This window comes from Pelophylax lessonae, assembly GCF_965119305.1.
Source record: "Pelophylax lessonae genome assembly, chromosome: 1".
In the NCBI taxonomy this organism is placed as follows: Eukaryota; Metazoa; Chordata; class Amphibia; order Anura; family Ranidae; genus Pelophylax; species Pelophylax lessonae.
In genome coordinates, this window is record NC_138768.1 from 369,606,524 (window position 1) to 369,626,090 (window position 19,567).

A 19,567-nucleotide genomic window follows, 5' to 3' on the forward strand; every position below is an offset into this window, starting at 1 on the left:
AAGTGGAACTTCCGCTTTAGGCAGTTCTAACTCCCTGACATGCCACATTTGGCATGTCATTTTTTCGGGGGGGGGGGGGGGGAGCGGTTACCTAGTTTTGACAGGTACCTGCTCCCACTTCCGCTCGGAGCGCCGCGGCGCCCTGAGCGGAAGTTCTCCTCTCTCCATCCCTCCCTCCAATCTTCTGGGACATGTCAGAGGTCCCAGAAGATTGCCGGCCAATCACGACGCGTAGCGCAACTCGCGCATGCGCAGTGCGTACCCGGCTGTGAAGCTGAAAACTGTCACAGCCGGGTGCCCACACCAGTGATGCCGGCGCCGCAGACAGAGAGGGAGAAGAGCGAGGCTTCGGGCGGCCGCATCGCTGGACCGTTGGACAGGTGAGTGTGTGTTTAGGCTGGAACTCCGCTTTAAGCCCAGTGGTTGACAAATAACTGTTTGCATCAATACTACAGCTTAAATTACCAAAACATTTGTCACATTAAACATGTTACACAGGAGAGCTGAATTTGTAAATATCTTAGAGGCAAGAGGATTTACCACCTTTCTTTTGAAAACTCCCTGATGTCTTAGATTGAATCTGTACTTTGCAGTTGCAGATGCAGGGCAAGGCAGCTGGTTCACTTTAAAGCCAGCCTCAACAACATCTTATTTTTAATAATACTAAATGTTATATGCCAACGCTGGGAAGAAGCCAATACAACAATAGTATCAGATTTTTGGTGCTTGAAGAAAAACACATGGAGACACTTTGCATGAAAGTACTGCACGGACACTTTATTGAATGGCCTGAGGGGCAAAAGGGGATAAAACAGCAGCACAAGATCACTGTATATACAGACACTTTTTATGTATAATGTTGGGTAATATGGTACACATAGTGCTGTATATAGATTGTTGTACACATCTTATTTTTACCATCTTGAGTTAGGTAAAAAAAGTCCATGTCAATTCCAGTTAGAGCTTACAAAGGGCTGAGGACTTGTCCCTTACCCCATGACTCATTTCCTTGCACCAACACTCTTACATAATTGTTTAGAGTCATATGATCCACTGTACACAGAATAACAAACAGAGGAGAAAATGGAAAGTGAGTGTGCAAAGGAGAAGAGCCTGTTATAAGTAAACGCTTTTTTAAACTTTTTTTCGCATTAAAAAAAATAACAAAAAATTCATTTTTTTCAATTTGTTTGGAAGTATTTCTGGTAAATATGTGGAGTATATATTGTTGATTTGCTGGTTTTATTAAAAAAAAGACACTTTTGAATTGAATAAAAAAAAGCTTTTTTTTTAATGGTGTTGAAAACCATTCTAAAATGTATTTTAAGATCTAGATGTTTCTTCACAAATTTGCAGTTTAGGTGCAAAAAAGGAAAAACACATTAATGTTTTATAGAAAAACAGTGCAGGAAAAAAAATAGATTTCTTTCTATCTGCCATTATTTTCAAAGGGCATTTGCATTGCTGACATTCAGTATATTGTAAATACAACTCATATTTTTATGTAGCCAATGGCAGAGTCAAACACTTTGTTTAAAATGGTTTTAAACATGAAACTAAACTGTGAAAACTGTTACCAACAAAATGCAAACAATGGGCAGCAAATAACTAGTCATCAGTATTGCATACAGCATGGGTCAGCAACCAAGTGGTATTTACCCAAAAACAAAAATGTAATATAATGCAGCTTACCAAACAATAAATGTGGTGGCTGCATTTGTTTTCCTTTTCTAAACTTGTCCCCTTGTTTTCACCTGATGGTTTGGCCTCCTGTTTTAGAATGCCTCCACTCTACATAAAGAAGCACAGGGGCACCTTTGGACATCAACATTGTCAATCTAGTGGGGAGGGGAGTGTAAGATGTACTAGCAGATTTAGATACACAAACAACGTGAAGCCAAACTTCAGATAACACTTTATAAGCAGTTACAACAGGGTTTTTTTCCTTTAGGGATACATGTTTTATATAAATAAATAAATGCAGATCATTGTAAGCACCACTGTCAGTGGTAAATGGTTTGTTCTATACCTCTAAACTGCTACATCTGCAAGAGAACTTTTTATTTTGAAAAACAATAGTCTTACTGGCCAGATCACCAGGTGAAAATAAGGGAAGGAAAAGCTAAAATTTAAAACGAATGCAGCCACCAATCTATGAATTGGTAAGCTGAAATATAACAAATGTTTCCTTTTGGGTTTAATATCACTTAAGATGTCAATTTACAAGCAATAGACAACCAGCGTGCCAGTGAACAATAGCATGCCGTAGACCTCAGATCACTCCTGCATCTTCAGATCTTATAGAGTCCAATTTTAAATGCCTTCAGACTGCAGATTAACCCTAGTTCCTGTACCTTCAAATTTCAGATCAGCCACAGTTTCTGCACCATGCTAATCGCAAAAGTTTTACATTCCACTAGGAGGAGGAAGAGGGTAGGTGGGCAGTCTTCTTCATATGACAGGTGTACTCAGATATTGGGAGGAGGGCCGTCACTTAAACAACTGTGAAACATCGTTAGATTAGTGAGCTGTCAATTACAGGATCCTCCCATCCTCTGGGGAAGGAGGGGACAGTCCAAACTTGTGTGCATACGACAGGACAATCTTTCAAGTGCCACTGAAAATGACATTGTTTGCCAACCCTTGTGTAATTGCTTTTGATTGCCTATGCTTGCTCTGCAAGATTCCTGCAGATGATCTTTTTTTCCATTATTTTCTAACCATTTCTTGTTCTGTTTTGTGTTTTTGGTTGGAGGTGGATATCTTGTTAAATAAGCAGAGCTTTGGTTCCTTATATCAGATTTGTTTCCGTGACGACTGTTGGTCCAATAACTAGTGAAGTAGTGATAAAGATGTAGCAGGAGAGGTGGAAGAAGCAGAAACAGGTGGATGCTTGCACTGTAGGTCCTTAGGTACAGCTTCCTCTGCAGCAAATTCAAATTTTGTTATACATGCTGGCAGGAGCCTTGCTGGGCACAAGAAAATCTCTAAAAAACTGAGCAGGCTATTGATTTAAACCAGTGCTTATTTGATTTAATATGCTAACATACCTTGACAACATGTACTTTCACTGCACTAACTGTTGACTTTGAAGAATGATCCACGCAAGACTAAACAAGCACATGTCACCTAGGTACATGTTCCATTCTACTGTGCCTAGGTCTTGCACAGCAAGTATGCTGTTTACTAGAGACATGTACAGAGCGTAAAAATTTGTTTTGTTTTGGATAGATTCATTTTGTTACTAGATTTATTTCGGAATTCATTTCGTTTAGTTTTGGAATTAGTTTAGTTTAATTTCATTTTCGGTAAATTTCGTTTAGTTTAATACCTTTCTAACGAATTCCAAATTTTTGAAACAAATCAACCTCGGATCGGTCAAAAAATTATCAACCAATTCAAACTCTGTGTGAAGAATATCTGGTTGTTAAGCAGCGGACCGGGAAGCTGGATGCTATGTCCTTAACCGGTTGCCGACTGCGCACAGTATATTTACTGCGGCAGTCAGCCCCGGCCAGGCAGAGTGACGTAGACCTACGTCGCTCGCCTCTCACTGGGATTGGAGCCAATAGCGGGCGAGCGCGCGCCCGCCTCGGCTCGTTCAGGGAGGAGTGCGGGCGTGTGACCGGCGGACCCGATGTCCGCCGGTCACTCGCCGATCGTCGGTACATCGGGAGAAAGGCAGAGCGGCTTATGTAAACAAGCCGCCTGTCATTCTCCCCTGTGTAAAAATGGAGATCAGACGGTTCTACTATGTAGAACCGTTGATCTTTGTTTTTACACCAATAGCCATGTCCCACTACAGTTAGAATCACGCCCCTAGGACACACTTAACCCCTTCCTGTCCAATACAGTTAACCCCTTCCCTGCCAGTGTCATTTTTGCAGTAACAGTGCATATATATAGCACTGATTACTGCAGTAATGTCACTGGTACCCCCAAAAGTGTCAAAAATGTCAGTCAAGGGTTCGATCTGTCCGCCGCAATGTTGCAGTACCGCAAAAAAAATCGCAGATCGCCGCCATTACTCGTTAAAAAAAAACCACCAAAAATGACAAAAATCTTTCCCTTTGTTAGTAAACGCGATAACTTTTGCGCAAACCAATCAAAATACGCTTTTTGCGATTTTTTTTACCAAACATATGTAGCATAAAACAATTTGGCCGAAAATGTTAAAAAATTTTGATTTTTACATTTTCTTTTGGGGGGAATTTCATGTAAAATAAAGTGAAAAATATTGCTATTTTTGCAAAAATTACGCTCTTTTTTTGTTTATAGCACATGATCAAAAAATCGCACAGGTGATCAAATACCACCAAAAGAAAGCTCTGTTTGTGGGAAAAAAAAGGACGTGAAATTCGTTTAGGTACAGCGTCGCACGACCGCGCAATTGTCCGTTAAAATCACACAGTAAAAAATCGCAAAAAACCCCCTGGTCAGGAAGGGGGTAAAATCTTCTGGGGCTTAAGTGGTTAATAACCAATGACTCATCAGCTGTCAGCTGGCTTCCCCAATGACAGCTGAAATGTAAACAAAACAATGCCGGCAATATAAAAAAAAAAACAGCGTGCCCCCCAATCCATACCAGGCCCTTCGGGTCTGGTATGGATTCAAAGGGGAACCCCATGGCAAAATGTAAAAAAAAGATGGTATGCTATCTCCCAAAATCCATACCAGACCCTTATCAGTGCATGAAGCCTGGAAAGCCAGGAACGGGGAGGGAACAAGTGGAATCCCTCTCCTGAACCATACCAGGCCACATGTCCTCAACATTGGGTGGTGCTTTGGGGTGATGGGGAAAAGGGCCTCTTCCCAACAGCCCTGGGTTGCGGTTGTGGGAGTCTACAGCTTGCGGGGCTTATCGAAATCTCAAAGCTCCGGCCTGTAGCCTGTAACAAGATCCCGCCCCCCCATGTAAATGAGTATGTGGTACACAATACCCCTACATATTTACCAAAAAAGTGTAAAAAGTGAATAAAGACAGTAAATGAGTTTTTGACAATTCCTTTATTAAAAAATGAAAAACAATGTCCTCCCATGTAGATCCATCGTCACCCGAAAAAAGAGAAAAAAAACTCTGGCTTTTTCGAATGCTCCCCACTGCATGCCTGCTTCTCCAGGTGACATTTCTTAAATAGCTAAGGGGTGGAGTCACCCAATTACATCAGCAGGTGAGCCCACCCCTTGTGACATCAAGGCATCATTGATTGGGGCATGCTGGTGATATCACAGAGCCCCCCTGCCCCAAAACACCCCCCCCCCCAAGTTGAGGGCATATGGCCTGGTATGGTTCAGGAAGGTGGAGGAGGGGGGGGGGGGCGCTCGCTCGCCCCCCCTTTCCTGGCTTCCCAGGTTGCATGCTTGGATAAGGGTCTAGGATGGATTTTGGGGGACCACACGCCATTTTTTTTCTTTAATTATGGCATGGGGTTTCCCTTAGAATCCATACCAGACCCAAAAGGCCTGGTATGGATTGGGGTGGACCCCACACTGTTTTTTTTTTTTTTTGAATTGCAGGCATTGTTTTGTTTACAGTCCAGCTATTCCTCACACAGAATTTTAATTGGTCAATAATTTTTTCGAGAAAATTAATAAACAAAATTAATTTTAATGAATTTTAATGAAATTTGTTACCAAAAATAATATACAGACTCACATTAAAAACTGCAAGCAACGGCGCTGTGTGTCGGTGTAGACGTCACTTCCGGGTCCATCTCTGCCCTACACGTTACATCACGTGTGTCAAGAATTCTTCCGGGGATCAGTTTTAAATGTGAGTCTGTATATTATTTTTGCTAAATAAAAATCGTTTAATACTACACCATGAGGGGCTTTTCTGTACCCTACCTCTAAGAATCAGATAGATGGATCAGAAGGAATAGTGGAAACGAGATACACTGCGAGGGCTTCATATACTCAGGACCCCCTGGAAAGACTTATCTATCCATAAGGCTGTTTACAAGAAAGTGAGAGGTGAGAGGCTGGTCACACTGGTTTGGTGGCACTGCACTGAAGAACACCATCACTTTCTTCAACATACCTAGAAGTGAAGGATTCACCTTTTGCACATTTTATTGGACATTTATATTACATTTTATATTTTCTCACCTATTTAATATATATTGTTTCACCCAACTAAATCACTCCCATTGGTGATACTGATATATGTGAAGATATCACTTGTTTTATATGTTAATTAAAACATCGTATTATATTAATGTATGGACACTGAGCACTTTTATGGTATATTCTATACATTACAGTAAATCCCCGCTCCATCGCGGTTCAGTTTTTGCGGTCCCGGTATATTGCGTTTTTTTTTGTAATGTTATTTTACTATATAAATCATTAAAGATGAAATATTTTTGTGTTTTCCATAGCTCTTGCTATGTCTCTCAGTATCTTTTATGTGTTTAAATGAGTTTCTATTGTTTTAAAAGTGTGTTTAAAGACCTTAAAATGCTTTTACACGTACAGTGACAGTCAAAAAAACATGCCTACAATTCATTTTATTAGGGTTTTTCTATTTTGCGGATTTTCACTTTTTGCGGCTGGGTTCGGAACGTAACCGCCGCAATGGAGGGGGGTTTACTGTACCTATTTTCTACGGATATATCTGGAGATATTACTTGGCTTCACATGGTACCCAAAGTATCACTGTTATCTCACTAACGAATGGACACTAAGCACTTTATTGTATATTTACACATCACCTATTTTATCATCACTATTCTTTATTAATTTTCCAGTGTGTATTATAAGCTTGTAAGCAGAATCATGGCATTTTGTTATGATGCACCACTTTACGGACATATTTAAATAGTGTATTTGTACTTACAAGAAGGTACACACCTATTATTATTTATTTAAGTCACATTGCACTTTATGAGAGTCAGCGCAGCACTACACTACGCTTTGCAACCCATCAAAGGCTAAGGATAAGCTTTTAAGTGTCAGAACCACCCCCTCCACTCACTGACTTATACTCTTTGATATCTAATCCACGATAGCGCGGGAGATTTTCCTGTATTCTATGGGGCAAAAAGGTGGCTTCCTCTCCCTGTGGGTACAATATAAGACAGTACAAGAAAAAAATATTCCTAACCTAAGTGATCCTTGCTTTTGAGGTTCCAGCAGCATCTTACTGTCTACTATAAAACATTTACAGGCAAATGTGTCAGAGTATGTTTTATATACATGTCCCCCTTGATATTCTGTAGCTTCACAATGGTTTTCATCTTACCTGGACTTCTTCCATACACAGCACAGATACAAGACAAGTTGCATGTTGTACAGGCAGGCTTTTTAGCTGTTCTGAGTGTTTATGTGTGAGAGCTCAATAATAAATAATACATTGTGCAAGGAAGCTGGGAACTTTCCAGAAGCGAATTAGCCATTGACCTAAAAACAGGATTCCTTCTCTTGTTTTTTTGTTGCTTTATTAGTCAATAGTGTTGTGACTCTACAGCTGGGCATGTTTTATTCTGCATAGGAAAGTTCAGCTGCTACACATGGCACATAATTTATCAGCAGATGTTTGAATGGGTGGCAGCATTGAAAATGTCTGATCGTACATAATGCAGTGTGCTAACAATGTGCTCTACTACAAGGGGGAACAATATGTGCATGGAATGCAGGCCTGTCCCTGATTGTGAAATTACTTACTCATTTATATATCAATGTATACATCTTGATGACTGCTTAGAAGCAAAGTAGTATTCATCTTTTTCAAAGGAAAATAATACAGAGCTAAAGCATAAGCAGACATGTAGAATCTCCCTGCCCCTGCCAAGATTCAAGTTGTGCCCCCTTTGCCAGGAATAACACTACTGTTATAAGGGGGTGACAGTAACAAGAGCTATACTGCAGTATTTAATATTCCACCACCCTGAACTATACCACCGCTCAGGGAAATATAAATAAACTAAAGTTCCATATACACTCACTGGGCACGTTATTAGGTTCATCTGTTCAATTGCTTGGTAACACAAATTGCCAATCAGCCAATCAAATGGATGCAACTCAATGCATTTTGGTATGTAGACATGGTGAAGACAACTTGCTGAAGTTCAAACTGAGCATCAGAATGGGCAAGAAAGGGGATTTAAGTGACTTTGAATGTGGCATGGTTGCTTGTGTCATACGGGCTGGTCTGAGTATTTCATAAAACTGCTGATCTACTGGGATTTTCACACACAACCATCTCTAAGGTTTACAGAGAATGGTCAGAAAAAGAGAAACTATTTGGTGAGTGGCAGTTGTGTGGATGAAAATGCCTTGTTGATGTCAGAGGTCAGAGGAGAATGGGCAGACTGGTTTGAGATGATAGAAAGGCAACAGTAACTTAAATAACCACTCGTTACAACCAAGGTATACAGAATACCATCTCTGAATGCACAACACATCAAACCTTGAAGCAGATGGGCTACAACTAGAAGAAGACCACACCAGGTGCCACACTTGTCAGCTAAAAACAGGAAACTGAGGCTACAATTCACACAGGCTCACCATAATGGGACAATAGAAGATTGGAAAAACGTTGCCTGGTCTCATGAGTTTTAATTTCAGCTGCATTTACATTCAGATGGTAGGATCAGAATTTGGTGCAAACAAAATGAAAGCATGAATCCTTCCTGCATTGTATCAACGGTTCATACTGGTGGTGGTGATGTAATGGTGTGGGGGATATTTTCTTGGCATGCTTTGGGCCCCTTAGTACCAGTTGAGCATTGTTTAGTTTCAATAATTTTTATTAAAGAATAACGAGAAACATGTAACATCAGAAATGATACAGCCTGAGCATTGTTTATGTATTGTTGCTGACCATGTCCATCCCTTTATGACTACAGTGTACCCATCGTCTGATGGCTGCTTCCAGCAGGATAATGCTCCATGTCACAAAGCTTAAATCATCTCAAACTGGTTTCTTGAACATGACAACGAGGTCACGGTACTCCAATGGCCTTCAGTCACCAGATCTCATTCCAATAGAGCACCTTTAGGATGTGGTAGAATGGGAGATTTGCATCATGGATGTGCAGCCGACAAATCTGCCGCACCTGCCTGATGCTATCATGTCACTATGGACCAAAATCTCTGAGGATCATTTCCAAAACCTTGTTAAATCTATGCCAGGAAGAATGAAGGTAGTCCTGAAGGCAAAAGGGGATCCAAATCAGCACAAGCAAGGTGTACCTAATAAAGTGGCCGGTGAGTATAGAGTTCTCTATTAAAAAGATAAATGCTGTACTGCTACAGTATAAACATCTTTCATTAGAATATAAACAATCTATCACACTCCTAACCCATAAAATATTTAAAAGCAGGAGCATCTCATTCAGAATTATACTCAAGAGCATCGTCCTAATTATAAACATCTATAGCATATTATCCACAATAGTAAATGATCACTTATTAAAATGTGGAGAATACCTAAAACTTTAACGAACATCAATTAGGCAAAATAACATTTGACAATACCAATTAAGAAAATGTGCATTCATAATATAATAATATCTCACCTATTATCTTCACAACTTCAGAAACCCACTGTGTAGCAATAAATATAAAGGCTGGAATAGATATATAAAAATAACTGATGTGAAAGAACAACTGGCAGACAGAAACAAGAAGACTGTAAATGCTACCTCCAGGGACGTGAGAATATTACCCAATTGCAGGGGAAAGATGCTCCAGCAAAGTTTAACGTGCCAACTCATTTTGACTTTTCCGTAGTAGTGAAGGACTATTTCTGGTAATGTGTTGTAGATATGTATGGATACTTCTTTGTATTTAATTGGGATGTTGCTGCTTTTGAATGTTTTAATGAGTAAGGATTTGTGATGGATAATTTGTATATGAAAACAGATGTTTTATCTTTACTGTCATTATTGTCACCTGACATCTAAATTTAAAAAAAAAAAAACTGCATGGACATGCAGTGGGTATTACATACACAAAGTCTTTGCAGCTTTTCACAGTCCCAATTGCTGATGTAAGATATAACTCAAAATAGTTCAGTGCAAAGAGCCATGAAGGACATATAAATCTTATACATAAGAAAAGATACACATAGGATAAACAAAAGTTCATAAACCAAAAGATCCCGGATAGTGCAGAGTGGTGTCTCCATTCAGGTGTCATATAATGTGCAGCTAGTAAATGATGAATAAGGTGATAGGTGCGCTGATTGAAATTAAAGCTGCTACCAAAAGTTTCAATTAGCCAATTGGAAAAAATATATATGTGTAAGAGTGGTCTGGTGCGCTAAAATATAATAAAATATAAATATATTATAATATTATAATATAATGTTGTTTTGAATCACATCATCATTATATTTGTGTTGACAATTTGAGACACATTTATTTTATCTTATTATATTTTAGCGCACCAGACCACTCTTACATATTTAATGTGCAGCACCTCCACCATATACACAGATGGTTGCTCACCTTAAAGCTTTGACCCCCTGAACCAACAGGACGGTCAAGCAAGCATTCCCAATTAGGGATCTGATAATTTCCCGGTGGTCTGAGCGGATGCAAAGACACAATTCATCTCCACAGCCTTGGGTAGCGATATAAAAACAAATAGAAAGAATTTAGAGCCGGTTCACACTGAGGCGATCCGACTTCGGGGGGCGAACTGTGAAGTCGCGTGCACCGATGTGCACCGAGACTTTGGCGCGGCTTGCAGGGACTTCACATAATGGAAGTCTATGCAAGTCGCTCCAAGGTCGCCCCAAAGTAGTACAGGACCCTTTTTCTAAGTCGGAGTCACTTGTGTCGCTCCTATTAGAACGGGTCCTGCTGACAAGTCGCGCTAGTCTGAATGGGCTCGTGCTCTCTGTTGTATACTCGTTTATCTAAATAATGTTAAAATTTCACTTACAAGACTAACACTAATTCCTAGCACATGATCGAGTGTTCTGTGTGTACACAGGCATCCAGTAAGATGACCACGGGTGACATTATATGTGGCTCCTCCCCCATACACGTTACGTCCTTGAGCGGGACTTCGTCGGGTGACAGGGCTTGACAAGGAGATTCCTAATTGGGAATGCTTGCTTGACCGTACTGTTGGTTCAGGGGGGTCATGGCTTTAAGGTGAGTGGCCATCTGAATATATGGTAGAGGTGCTGCACATATTATGACACCTGCCTGTTCCATTGGGAGACACCACTCTACACTATCCGGGATCCTTTGGCTTATAATCTTTTATTTATTCTATGTGGACTTTTTCTTATGTATAAGATTTATATGTCCGTCCTGGCTTTTTGCTCTGCACTATTTTGATATATATATCTTACATCAGCATTTGGAACTATTAAAAGCTGCAAAGACTTTGTGTTTGTAATACCCACTGCATGTCCATGTATGCATGTTTTTTTAAAGATTTATATGTCCTTCGTGGCTATTTGTGCTGCACTAGAAGGTGTTATGTAATTGACCCTGAATATTCAGCTGCACTTATTATTATTACATAATTTTAAGATTGTTTGTGCTGATTATCTTTTATTTTTATGTAAGATATGGCTGGCTCAGGTGGGCAGTAGCATGGGAGCTTGGCAGGTTCCTGTTAGACATTTTATAGGCTACTGTAGGGCATACTTCAATTAAGTATGACAGTCCTATATTTCACATTTCGAGGTTCTTAAAAATGGGTAACAGATTGGGGCACTAGGCAAATTGTTCTCAGCTCAGTCAAAAGCCTGTTAATTGATAGACTGCTAGTGAACTCTGCGATGTGATGTGTGAATGCTATGTGCAGTGACTACATAACACAGACTTTCTCAACCTTTTCAACACAGAGGAATCCTTGAAATACATTTCTGGTCTTGGGCAACCTCTGCTAAAAATTAAAAATGTACAACTCATGACACATTAGTGAGACAGTCAGTGGGAAGACTGCTCCTTACTCTTGTCATCATTGTGAAGAATTACCCCCTTACAGATAGGCTAGCTAAAAGGAACAATGGTATCATTGGGCATATATCAGAGACGCAGAAATTGCCTATTGCTCAAGGAACCCCTAGCAACCTCAGGAGGAACCCTAAGGTTCCACTGAACCCTGGTTGAGAAACCCTGGCATAACATGTGTAGAATGCCCTCCTTCATTCACTTCATATGTTATCAAACACTTATCTGTTGAAAAATATCTAATATAATTTCTTAAAAGCCTGTCAAATACTGATGTCCCGTATTTGCAGCACACAATCACTCAGCACAGAATTGCCTCCTAGTGTAGCAACTGCTCAGGTTGACTTCTGTGTCTTGTCCTTCATTGGAAATATTTCACAATCAAGGGACTGGCTTTTATGTGCCCGTGTCACTGATTCATAGCTAAACATAAAGGAGAACCCTTACACTGGCCAAAAAATGTTATTGCTAATATTCTACCAAGCTTTGGTTTGCTGCTAACATGGACCCAGTTAAATATTCAGTCTTTATCTACTTATAACGTTAACTATATATAAATATTATTATTTCTATTATTAGTATTTTTGATTATAATATATCTGTCTAATGCATGTGCACTAGAGACCATAATTATTATTTAAAATATATGAATACGTTTGTGGAACTAATAATTTTTTCAGGAAGGGAAGTAAAGCTGAAAGATCAGAAAAAAACGTTCTAACCAGTATGCCCTGTAAAAATTAGCCTCGCAATCAAGGAAATCCACACAGGTATATATCTTCAGTCTAGGTATGGTTTACTGAGCAAAGCGGTGTACACTGAATCACAAAGCATCAATAAAAGAGTGACAATTTGCAAGACTAAATACTTGTTTTTTATATAATATCTGATACATTACATTATTCTATATATTGGGCACATATCCTGTGGGAAGGGGGAAACTGATTATCAGAGATAAAATTGTAAGTGTCACATGAAATGATAAATGTTGATAAATTACGTTTACATGTTAATTAAAGTTGCAAATATCAGTCAAAAAGCCCTTAAAATAACATAAACGAAAGCCCATAAAATAAAAGAAAAAAACTATAAACAATAATTTTAAAGGTTGTGACATCTTCTGCCCACCTCTCTGACTCAACCAATCAGAGGAAGCTTTGTATTCATTGCTAGAATACAACCCTTTTTCTGAATGGCTGAGCACCACTGTGATAGACTCTACTGGAAATCTCGGCTTGAACCCAGAACACAGTGTGGTATGTTCTATGTAGCCTCAGTTACATACAGTTTAAGCCATATGCACACAGGGCGATTGGGAGTTGCAAAGCCACTATCAACGCCAGGAAAATGTAGCTGTAAAAAACACGCTTTTAGTATTTTTCTCAATTGGCGTTAATGCCGGTTTAGCCGTGTAAGCTTTTAGCAGCGTTCTTTTGCCTCTGTTAAAAATCAATGGTTGCCTATGACAGACCCGTCTTTGATCCTCCTTTCAGCTCATTGATTTGAATGGAAGTCACATCCAAGTCGGATCATGATGATCCCACTTGTGGTGTGACTTGTGCTCTGAGAATCTTGAAGGGGAATCCCATGGCAAAAAGCCCCCCCCCCCCAAGTTCCATACCAGCCCTTTGAGGCTGGTATGGATATTACAAGAAAACCCCGCGCCAAAATGAAAAAAAAATGTCATAGTATGGATGGATTTTGAGGGGAAATTCCATGCCAAAAAATAACACTGGCGTGGGGTCCCCCCTCCACGTGGCGACACAAGAGACGGGGTCTCCGGGTGACGTCACTGGGTGGCCATGTCCCATGGCTCTATAAAAAGACGCAAAGAGCGGTGCTAGCATAATCATGGGAGGCAGCATCAGAGGAGGACTGGGTTGGTGGCAGAGAAGACAGCAGCAGGGGAGAAGATGCACAGAAAACTGGTGAAAGAACACTGGAGGGAGAAGATTTGAGGAAGAAGAAGACCTGAGGGAGAAGATCGGCAGGAGAAGAATTGAGGGAGAAGATTGGAGGAAGAAGACATGAGGAGGGAGAAGATCGGAGGAAGTATTTTAATTAAGGACTTCTCAAAACCATCTCTTGTCATTATTTACACTACACTGCCTTTTTGGGGTGAATGGGTAGGGGTACAAGGCACCCCATACTCATTTACATTGGGGGGCGGGATCTAGGGGCTTCCAGATTCTGATAAGTCCCCAGCTCGAAGACCCCCACAACCACCGCCCAGGGTTGTCGGGAAGAGCCCCTCAAGGTGCTTTGGGACGGGGGATGCAGAGCCCCCCTTGCCCCAAAGCACCCACCCATGTTGAGGGCAGGTGACCTGGTATGGTCCGGGGGGGGGGGCGTTCGCTCATCTCTTCCCCTTTCCTGACCTGCTGGGCTGCATGCTCTGGGAAGGGTCTGGTATAGATTTTGGGGGAAACCCCATGCCAGGTTTTTTTTTTTTTTTCATTTTGGCATGGGGTTCCCCTTCAAGATTCTTAGAGCACAAGTCGCACCACAAGTCGGAATCATCATGATCTGACTTGGATGCGACTTCCTTTCAAATCAATAGGCTCTCATAGGAAACCATTGATTTTTACATGTCAAAAACAAAAAAAAAATGCTTGAAGTGGCTGAATGCTGTATGCTGTGTTAAAGAGGTTGTAAACCCTTTTTTTTTTTCACCCTGAAAGACAAAGACATAATGAGCTAGTATGCATCGCATACTAGCTCATTGTGAAATACTTACCTTAGAACGAGCCCCCGCCGTGCCGCCCGCTTATCTGTATGACGGGCGACATGTCCAGTCTCCCGTCTTCCGGGATCCTGGCATCCGGCCATCTGATTGGCCGGAGCTGCGGTGATGTCAATCCCGCGCACACGCGCGGGAGCTGACGGTCACGGCACGGAGTTCTGAGGGAACGGCACCAGCGGCCGTTCCTTCAGAGCGCATGCAGGCCCCTTGATCCTCTGACTTCACTGGAGTGGTCTCCCTTCCTGGGCAGAACCTTTGGCAAGTCCCCTGATACTCACGGACACTGTTTTTCCCGGAAGAATCTGCCAGCAGCTCCGCTTTCAGCTGTACTGGATCCTCTGTGACTCAGCTCCACACCTGGTTCACTAGGTCGACTGCCTAAGACCACTTTCCTCATGCAGCAGGAGGAGAGACAAACCTTCTTCTGGGACTCTGCTTCCTGCCAAAGATGCCCTGTCACATGTCCCCCCGGCTTTTATGAGCAATCCCAGGATGCACTGCAAGAGTGCCCTCCCACTGGGACTCCCACAAAAGCCATTGTGTCACTGGTCAGCTTTCTTCCACCTTCCAACAGGCTTCCTCATTGGATGCAGTGGGGGACACTCCCTTAGACCCAGTGAATCACACCTGGGAACATGCAACAGGCAACCTAATAAATCAAGCTCCCCTGATAGGCAGATGGAGCATACAATGCTTTGAACCTAGCGCCTAACTAGGAGGGTGCTACTTATGGATGAGCAGCCCTCAGAGCATGAATTTTTAACTTTCTTCCAGACTCTGTCAATCATATGTAGGTTGGATGTATTGCATAATGACTAATATTGCCCAGCTTCCAGACTGTAAACCAGGATGCCCCACTGGAACACAGTCTTTGCAGTAGGTCTGTAAAGGATCCCCTACCAGCCGAATGTTGGAGTGGTCAGATCAAATAACCATTAGGGATAGTCAATTTCCCCAAGTCTTTAGGATGTCGCCGAGCAATCTTGTAATTTACACACCTCTGCCTCACTGCGCAGACAGGCAATTTACACTAATATTTTTGTTCAGTAATTCAGCTTCCTATGTGAAAACTGCATCTTGTTTAATAGACATCAGCATCATCACTTTTGCCAAATTAGGATGGAATGATTCAGGAGTCAGTACAACTGAACCAAAAAGTAGCAAAGTCATTCAGGGAGTAGTAATGTGATCTTCCTGGCTGTGCAGTTTGGCAGAGGTGTAAACATCACACAGGGCGGTAGAGAAACCCCTTGATGGGTAAAATAGCAAACATACAGTACATGTATTTCAGCTATTTTCTAGCTATTTGCCTTGTTAGTTTAAAATGGTTTTGCCACTCTTCTGTTAAATTTAGTAGCCCTTTAAGAAGCCAGTGTTTTCAGCTATTGCTATCATATTCCACTGAGTGATTAGGAAAATCCAGACTAATAGTTTTCTATTAAGTAGGGAAGGCAAAAGAGGAAGCGATCACATTTAATTCTGGAGTTAGGCAATTTTAGAAATAATAAGTAAATCTCAGAGGATAAATTGTACTTCACTAATGAGAAACCATGCTGCTCACTGACCTCAGAGTCTTTCTGCTACATGCTACTTCTCTTGCTCACATCTAGAAAGGACACTGACATCAGTTTTATGATTACTCAAGCTCTTGTTGGCATCTGACTCAGTCTATGAAACCAACATATATTAAAATTGATGAGGTTTGGCTATGCATGCAAAGCTTTTCCTGCGTAATGTTGCTTTCCACCTGTGTAGTAGATTAATCAGCATCTGGTTGTTGTTCCTTTCTTCTACTAATGCGGTTTTATATTTTGGAGGGGAACAAAAAGCTCTTACTAACAAGCTTACATCTTTTTAGCTATGTAAGCTGCAATGCATATCTAAATATGCATATCTAAATATATAGTATCTCACAAAAGTGAGTACACCCCTCACATTTTTGTAAATATTTTATTATATCTTTTCATGTGACAACACTGAAGAAATTACACTTTGCTACAATGTAAAGTAGTGAGTGTACAGCTTGTATAACAGTGTAAATTTGCTGTCCCTTCAAAATAACTCAAAACACAGCCATTAATGTCTAAACTGCTGGCAACAAAAGTGAGTACACCCCTAAGTAAAAACGGGCAAATTGGGCCCAACGTTTCAAAGTATCATTATTTTCCAGCACTGCCTTAACCCTCTTGGGCATGGAGTTCACCAGAGGTTCATAGGTTGCCACTAGAGACCTCTTCCACTCCTCCATTACAACATCACGAAGCTGGTGGATGTTGGAGACCTTGTGCTCCTCCACCTTCTGTTTGAGGATGCCCCACAGATGCTCAATAGGGTTTAGGTTCGGTAGACATGCTTGGCCAGTCCATCACCTTTACCCTCAGCTTCTTTAGCACGGCAGTGGTCGTCTTTGAGGTGTTTTTGGGGTCGTTATCATGTTGGAATACTGCCCTGCGGCCCAGTCTCCAAAGGGAGGGGATCGTGCTCTGCTTCAGTATGTCACAGTACATGTTGGCATTCATGGTTCCCTCAATGAACTGTAGCACCCTAGTGCCGGCAGCACTCATGCAGCCCCAGAGCATGACACTCCCACCACCATGCTTGACTGTGGGCAAGACACACTTTTCTTTGTATTCCTCACCTGGTTGCCGCCACACATGCTGGACAACATTTGAACCAAATAAGTTAATTTTGGTTCCATCAGACCACAGGATATGTTTTTAGTAATCCATGTCCTTAGTCTGCTTGTCTTCAGCAAACTGTTTGTGGGCTTTCTTGTGAATCATCTTTAGAAGAGGATTCCTTCTGGAATGACAGCCATGCCAACCGATTTAATACAGTGTGCGGTATATGGTCTGAGCACTGACAGGCTGTCCCCACCACCCCTTCAACCTCTGCAGCAATGCTAGCAGCACTCATACGTTAATTTACCAAAGACAACCTTTGGATATGACGCTGAACACAGGCACTTAACTTCTTTGGACGACCATGGCAAGGCCTGTTCTGAGTGGAACCTGTTTTGGTGAACCGCTGTATGGTCTTGGCCACCGTGCTGCAGCTCAGTTTCAGGGTCTTGGCTATCTTCTTGTAGCCTGGAGCAACAGTTATTTTTTTCAGATTCCCAGAGAGTTCTTTGCCATGAGGTGCCATGTTGAACTTCTAGTGACCAGTAGGAGAGAGTGAGAGTGATAACACCAAATTTAACACACCTGCTCCCCATTCACACCTGAAACCTTGTAACACTAAGGAGTCACATGACACCGGGGAGGGAAAATGGCTAATTAGGCCCAATTTGGACAATTTCACTTAGAGGTGTACTCACTTCTGTTGCCAACGGTTTAGACATTAATGTCTGTGTGTTAAGGTATTTTGAGAGGACAGCAAATTTAAACTGTTATACAAGCTGTACACTCACTACTTTACTTTGTAGCAAGTGTCATTTTTCAGTGTTGTCACATGAAAAGATATAATAAAATATTTACAAAAATGTGAGGGTGTACTCACTTTTGTGAGATACTGTATGTGTTGTTTATAAATTCATGATTTGTGTTATAGGTTTTTTCAACTTACCTGTGAATAGAGCCTGATGCTAGTGCTGGCGGGAGCTGCACAAGTTACCATGCTTGCTAGAGCAGTTAGAGTTGCTTACTTTTTTGGTGCTAACAGAGTCCATTTTGAACTAATAAGTAATAGGTTAGAATAACTGATTATGTGTATTGCATATGTATTAGTTTGCATTTGTACTGCAGTAGTTTTTTGCTTAGTAAAGGAAACTGGTAGTATACTTGCACATATATATATACAGAGTGGATAGGATTGGTAACCATACGCAATTACAACAACAATGGTATCTATGCTACCTTTACTGTACTCTTGGTCCCCATGGTATAGATGGCCTTTTCCATGATGTCATAAAAAAAATGATGAACATTTTAGAATTTAGCAAGAGCTCAGTTGTGTTTGATATTAGCACAGAGTAAACAAAATTTGAATGTTACAATTAGTAAATATTACACTGTTGACTGTAATGACGTGTAGAACCCTCCTAGGTAGGTGCTAGAAAAGAAGATATCATTTTTTGTATCTCTCTGCTTATCAGAGATATTGCCAGGTAAATTTATACTGCTCTCTGCCTATCAGAGAGCAGTATCTGCTAGTTAGGTCTGCTCATGGTGCTCAGGTGCAGCTCAGTCTGTCTGAAGTGTTTCACACTGGTCCAATAGGGAGGCATATTGGACAGTGGGAGGAAACCTGACAAATGAGTGCACAGGCATGTAGAACAGCCCTGGTGATTGGCAGAGGAAAGTGCTTTGGTGCATGCTGGCATACTTTATAAATGCCAAGGGCACATGAGCTTAGGGTCTTTCCATTGGAAAGCAGGGTCCCGGGGAGAGAGGGCAGCTGCCCCTCCTCTGTAGAAGCTGCCATTCGGCCTCAGGTGGTCGACCTGAGGGCCAGAACATCAGAGAGGAGCTGAACCTAGACGTCCTGCAGAAATGACTGAAGGGGAGACACTGGAGAGGATCTGATTCTGCCTACAGTGAGTACAGATCTGTGTCATGGGGCCTGTTCTGAGAGGGCCACCTCTTCTGAGGAAGAGTCAGTGGATGGGTGTTAGTCAACGTGTTGCTAGAGAGTGTCCTGAAGATAAAGTAGTTGCATAAAGTCTGCTGCTAGAAAGACTTATTCCTTCAATACAAGTGGCAGTATGATTAAAGAAGTGTGTCTGCTTCCACAAATAACCTGGTGAGGCCAAGCGAGAGTTGTCCTTATCAACTATAAATAGTTCCAGTTGGAGTATCCCACTTTTCCCTTCTCCCATCCAAGTTCCACAATAAATATAAAACCAAATGCCCTGGACTGTTTATTGAGTAACGAGCCATTGGGAGTAAGAATGGATGTGTGA